Source organism: Mandrillus leucophaeus, unplaced genomic scaffold (assembly GCF_000951045.1).
Source record: "Mandrillus leucophaeus isolate KB7577 unplaced genomic scaffold, Mleu.le_1.0 Scaffold220, whole genome shotgun sequence".
NCBI lineage: Eukaryota > Metazoa > Chordata > Mammalia > Primates > Cercopithecidae > Mandrillus > Mandrillus leucophaeus.
In genome coordinates, this window is record NW_012102255.1 from 1,766,652 (window position 1) to 1,773,478 (window position 6,827).

At 38.5% G+C, this 6,827-nt stretch overlaps 1 protein-coding gene across 1 annotated transcript in view; it reads left to right on the forward strand.

The window, feature by feature from the left end:
• LOC105540499 (chromosome unknown open reading frame, human C1orf101) overlaps nt 1-6,827 on the forward strand; it is a 151,551-nt gene that overhangs the window by 15,772 nt on the left and 128,952 nt on the right. The gene's annotated exons all lie outside the window — the stretch shown is intronic.

Genomic DNA, 6,827 nt, shown 5'->3' on the forward strand with positions numbered 1-6,827 from the left:
AAAAAAAAAAAAAAGAAAATTGTGTCATTGTATCATCTGCAAAGAAGAACAATTTCTTTTCCAACATTGATTCTTTTTTTTTTTCTTTTGTCTATTGCTCTGGCTAGGACTTCCAGTATTATGTTGAATAGGGGTGGTAAAAGTGAGCACCAGTTTTTTGATCCAGTTCTTAGAGGAGAAGCTTTCAACTTTTCCCCATTCAGTATGATGTTAGTTGTGGGTCTGTGACAGATACATGGCTTTTATTATGTTGAGGTATGTTCCTTCTATGCCTAATTTGTCGAGTTGTTTTGTGTTTTTTTTATCATGAAGAGATGTTGAATCTTATCAAATGCTTTTTCTGCATCTATTAAGACAATCATAAGGTTTTTGTTCTTCATTCTGTTGATGTGATATATCATATTTATTGATTTGCATATGTTGAACCACCCTTGTATCCCTGGGATAAATCTCACCTCATCATGGTGAATTATCTTTTTGATGTCTTGTTGGATTCATTTCGCTGGTATTTTGTTTTGAATTTTTGCATCTGTGCCATCAGGGATATTTGCCTGTAGTTTGTTGTTGTTGTTGTTGTTGTGTCCTTGTCTGGTTTTGGTGTCAGGGTAATGCTTGTCTTGTAAAATGAGTTAGGGAGCATTTCCTCCCCTTCAAATTTTTGGAATAGTTTGCAGAGAACTGGTATTAGTTATTCTTTATAAGTTTGGTAAAATTCAGCAGTAAAGCCATCTGGTCCTGGGCTTTTCTTTTTTGGGAGACTTTTTATTGGAGATTCAATCCTGTTACTAATTATTGGTCTGTTCAGGTTTTCTATTTCTCCCTTGTATAATCATGGTAGGTTTTATGTGTCTAGGAATTTATTCATTTCCTTTAGGTTTCACAATTTGTTAGCATATAGTGGTTCATAAATAGTCCTTAAGGATCCTTTGAAGGTTTGTGGATCCACATCAGTTGTAATGTGTCCTTTTTTGTTTCTGATTTTATTTATCGAATCTTCTCTCTTTTTTTCTTGGTCACTCTAAGTAGCAGTTTATCGATTTTGTTTATCTTTTTTAGAAACCAACTTTTTGTTTTGTTGATTCTTTGTATGTTTTTTAGTCTCTATTTCATTTAGTTCTGCTCTGATCTTTATTCTTTCTTTCTTTCTACAAATTTTAGGTTTGATTTGTTCTTGCTTTTCTGGTTCCTTGAGGTGCATTATTAGGTTGTGTATTTGAGATCCTTTTACTTTTATGACCTAGGTGTTTATTGCTATAAACTTTCCTCTTAGCAGTGTTTTTGCAGCATCCATAGGTTTTGATATGTTGTGTTTCTATCTTCATTTGTGTCAAGGAATTTTTAAATTTATTCTTAATTTCTTTCCTAACCCAATGGTCATTTAGGAGCATGTTGTTTAATTTCCATGCATTCTTTTCTTCCCCAGAATGTCCACTTTCATCCGTGTATTTTTATAGTTTCAAATATTCCTCTTGTTTTTGATATCTAATTTTATTCCACTGTGGTCAGAGAAGACACTTGATATGAATTCAATTTTTTTATTTTTTATTTTTTATTTTTTTTGAGACGGAGTCTTGCTCTGTCTCCCAGGCTGGAGTGCAGTGGCGCGATCTCAGCTCACTGCAAACTCCGCCTCCCGGGTTCACGCCATTCTCCTGCCTCAGCCTCCCGATTAGCTGGGACTACAGGCGCCCGCCACCACGCCCGGTTAATTGTTTGTATTTTCGGTAGAGACGGGTTTCACCATGTTAACCAGGATGGTCTCGATCTCCTGACCTCGTGATCCGCCTGCCTCGGCCTCCCAAAGTGCTGAGATTACAGGCGTGAGCCACCACGCCCTGCTGAATTCAATTTTTAAAAAAATGTTTGAGACTTGTTTTGTGTCCTAACGTATGGCTAATTCTAGAGAACATTTCACATGCTGATTAAAAGAATGTGTATTCTGCACTTTTCATGCAAAATATTTTGTAAATGTCTGTTAGGTCCATTTAATCTGAAGTACAGTTTGAATCCAATGTTTCTTTGTTGATTTTCTATCTAGAGTTCTGTCCAATGCTGAGAATGGAGTGTTGAACTCCCCAACTATTATTTTTATGGAGGTCTATTTCTCCCTTTAGATGTAATTATATTTGCTTTATATATCTGGGTCTGTTGAGTGCATATAGCATTTCTTTTTTTTCTTCTTCTTTTTCTTTTTTGTTTTTTTGAAACAGAGTTTCACTCTTGTTGCTCAGGCTGGAGTACAATGGCACCATCTCGGCTCACTGCAACCTCTGCTTCCCAGGTTCAAGCAATTCTCCTGCCTCAGCCTTCCCGAGTAGCTGGGATTATAGGTGCCCACCAGCACGCCTAGCTAATTTTGTATTTTTAGTAGAGACAGGGTTTCACCATGTTGGTCAGGCTGGTCTCGAACTCCTGACCTCAGGTGATCCGCCCACCTCAGCCTCTCAAAGTGCTGGGATTACAGGCATGAGCCACTGCGCCTGGCTTAATGCAAATAACATTTCTAAATAATGCTATATCCTCTTGCTGAACTGATATATTTTTTATTATCTAATGACTTTCTTTGTCTCTTTTTATGGTTTTTGACTTAAAAGTCTTTTACCTACTATAATAATAGCTACTCCTGCTCACTTTGACTCCATTTTTATATGCCTTCACTATGGATCTTCATGTATCTTTACAAGTGAAGTGAGTTTCTTATAGGCAATATATAGTTGGATTGTGTTTTATTTTAATCCATTCAGCCAGTCAATGTCATTTAAATGGAAAATTTTAATTCATTTACATTACATTCAAGGTTATTATTTATAGGTGAGGACTATTCCTGTCATTCTGTTAGTTTTTTTCCGGTTCTTTTGTTTATCCTTTGTTCTTTCATTCCTTCTTCTTGTTTATCATTGCAGTTTGGAGGTTTTCTGTGGTGGTAACATTTGACTCCTTTCTCTTTCTTCTTTGTATTATTGATATGCCATTGAGCTTTATGCTTTTGTGTATTTTCATTATGGTAGATACCATCCTTTCACTTCCAGATGTAGGACTTCCTTAAGCATTTCTTGTAGGGCTGATCTATTGTTGATGAATTCCCCCAGGTTTTGCTTACCTGGGAAAGACTTTCTTTCTTTATTTTTGAAGGCTAGCTTTGCTAAGTATTGTATTCCACACTGGCAGTTAGAACTTCGACTATATCATCTCATTCTCTGCTGGCTAGTAGGTTTCTGCTGAGAAATCCACTGTTAGTATGAGGAAGATTCCCTTATATGTGACTTGATGCTTTTCTCTTGCTCATTTTAGAATTCTCTTTTTGCTTTTACCTTTTGACAGTTTGAAATTCATGTGTCTTGGAGAAAATCTTTTTGGGTTAAATCTATTTGGAGATCTTTGAGCTTCCTGTACCTAGATATCTATATATCTTGCAAGACTTGGGAAGTTTTCAGCGATTATTTTGTAAAATAGGTTTTCTATGTGTTTGCCCATCTCTTCACCTTCTAGAGCTCTCAAAATTCAAATATCTGGTTGCTTTATGGTATCCCATATGTCGTATAGGCTTTCTTTATGCTTTCTTATTCTTTTTGTTTGTTTGACTGGGTTATTGCAAAAGACCTGTCTTCGAGTTCAGAAATTCTTTCTTCTGCTCCATCTAGTCCATTGTTAAAGCTCTTAATTGTATTTTTTATTTTATGCTTTGAATTCTTCAATTCCAAGATTTCTGTTTGACCTTTTTCTTTAGTATCTATCTGTTTGTTAAATCTCTTATTCAGATCTTGAATTGATTTCCTAATTTCTTTGTATTGTTTATTTGTGTTCTCTTATATCTCACTAAGTTTCTTTTTTTCTCCTCCCTCTCTGAGTTTCTTTAATATCATTATTTCAATTCCTTTTCAGACATTTCTTAGATTTCCTTTTTGTTGGGATCTGTTACAGAGAATTATTGTGTTCCTTTGAAAGTGTCATGTTTCCTTGCTTTTTCATGTTTCTTGTGTCTTGCACAGATACATTGGTATCTGTGGTATAAAAGTTGCTTCTTTCAGTTTCATAGATTGGCTTTCATAGTGGAATACCCTTTCCTTTGGATATTTCTTCGATGTTGGTTGGGTAGGTTGCTTTGGCTTTAATTCTGGATGGGCACAGTAGTGTAGTCTCTGCATGATTTCTTCAGCTATATAATGAGCGTCAATGATGTCTCTGAGTTTTTCAGTGTCTTATGCTGTGGTTGTTATTGAAGGCTATGGTGGGGCTTTGTTGGGGACAGGAGAACCAGGCAGGCTGGTCCACGGACACCAGTGGTAGGGACAGCTGGCTAAACATCGGGTTCTTGAACCCCCTGGCAGCTTACATAGGCACTAGTAGTAGCAGGTCTGGGTAGACCAATTCTTGGGCCTCCAGGTGGCTTGCTTGAGTGCTGGCAGTGGCAGCAGTGGGCCAGATGGGTGTCAGGTCCTCAGGCCCCTTGGCAGCATTCATTGCAAAAGCAGTGGCAGTAGCAGCAGCAGGCCAACCCTTCAGCCCCCATGCAGCACATGAGTACCAGCAATTGCAGTGGTTGACTGAATTGACCAATCCCCAGGCCTCCACGTGACACACACATATGGGTGCCAGTGCCAGTGGAAGGTTGGGCAGGCAAGTCCCAAGGTCTTCAGTAAATCCACATGGTGGCAGTGATGGGCAGGACAGGTCTACGCTCAGGCCCCTGAAAGGCATACATAAGTGCCAGTGGTGTCAGGCAGAACAATCCCCAGGCCCCTGGAGGGTATATGTGAGTGCCAGTAGTAGCAGGTGGGGCAGAGCAATCTGCCGGCCCCTGGACAACACGCATATACACTGGCAGCGGCAGTTGGGGTGAGTTGACCTCTAGGCTTCTGAATGATGCGTGTGGGCACTGGTGAAGGTGGAGATAGGCAGGTCTGGCTTATCCTCATGACTCCAATGGTGTTTGTGGGTGCCACTTGCAACAAGCAGGGTGGATCTATCCCCAGGTCCCCAGACAGCATGCTGGGGCACTGGTGGTGGTGGCAGTGGACAGGTCAGGACCATCCTCAGGCCCTCAGATGGTGTGCATGGGCACTGGCAGTGGTGGGCAGGGCAGGTGGATCCCTAGGCCTCCAGATAAAAAATGCATGCAGGCTCCACTGGTGGAAGCTGCAGGTGGGTTGAGTGTAACCTCAGGTCCTCCAATGGTGTATATGGCCACTGGCTATAGTGAGTGGAGCAAATTGATCCCTTTGCTCCCAGACTCATTTTTTAATTAGGTTGTTTGGTGTTATTTTTTATTGCTCAGGTTTAAGTTTTCTGTGTATTCTGGATATTAATGTTTTATCAGATATGTGATTTGAAAATATTTTCTTCTATCCTGTGGATTATCTTTTTCTTCTGTTCATAGGGACTTTTGAGGCACAGAAATTTTTAATTTTAGTGAAAGCTATTTTTCCTTTTGTTTCCTGGGATTTTGGTGTCATATCCAAGAAATCATTGCCAGATCCAATGTCTTGAATATTTTTCCCTATGTTTTCTTCTAAGAGTTTTATCGTTTAGCTCTTAACATTTCAGGAATTAACCACTGATAACACCCAACAACTTGGATGGATGCTCAGTTAAATAGCCACTTTCAAAGTGTTGAATACTGTATGATTCCATTTATAGAACATTTTAGAGGTAACAAATTGTAGTAATAGAAAACAGATAAGTGGTTTTCAGGGGTAAGGATATGTGGGCAGTTGTGAATCTTAAGTGGTAACATGACGGAGTTTCTTCTATGTGATGTATTCACTCTTGTGTTCTGGTTGTGGGGGTAATTACATGAATCTACACATGTGATAAAGTTTTATAGAACTATGCTAAATAAATAAATAAAAGAGTGCCTGGAAAAGTTGGTGATATCTGAATAAGGTCTGTACCCAAGTTAATGTTATATCAGCATCAATTTCCTAGTTTTGACAATGCGTTAGGATTATGTCAGCTATTCCCATTGGGAAAAGCTGGGGAAAGGGTACTTGGAAACTTCTTGTGAGTCAAACAATTTTGAAATAAAATAATTTAAAATTCTATTTTAAAATCTCTTCAATGTTTGGCCATTGTACTAAGAATAAAATCTAACCTATTTTGCAAAGCATACAATGCTTAGCATGATGTAGCCCTTTCCTGTCTCTTCTCTGACCTTATCTGCTTACTAGTCTCCCCCTTCTACTATACATGAGCCATTACTTTCCTGTCAATTCCTCAAGCATAGTAACTCCTCTCCCACCTCAGGGACTTTGTAACTGTTGCTCCTTCTGTCTAGAATTCTCTTATCACAGCTGTCTCATGAAAGATTCATACTCTCCTCTGGGTGGTGAGATTTTTTTCATTATTTGTTCAACAAATATTTATAAATGCAGGTTTGAGAGGCAAAGCCTCAAGGCAGAAGTGTAGTTTTGAACATACTGCTTTGAAGTGCTTCTGAGACAACTGGAAGTCACGATTAAAAATCTAATTAGATCCTCAGTCTAGAACTAGATATACAGTTTGGGATCTGGCTTACAATTTGATGAGTTGTACAGGAATTGGATGATACTTGAAGCCATGTTAGTGAAATGAGATCACGTAGGAAGAGAATATACTCTGAGAAGAGAGTAAGGCCAGACCCTGGGAACCACTAATAGAGCAGGAGGGAGTGATAACCAAGCCAAGTTAGAGTGTTTCAAATGGGAAGATTCATCCCATGTATCAAATGCTGCTAAAAAATCAGGTAAGATCAACAGAACTATGTTTATTAAATTTAACAACATGTATAGCCATATGTTGATGATATAACTAGAAAAATACTATTAAAAATAATAATCCTATTTTTAATA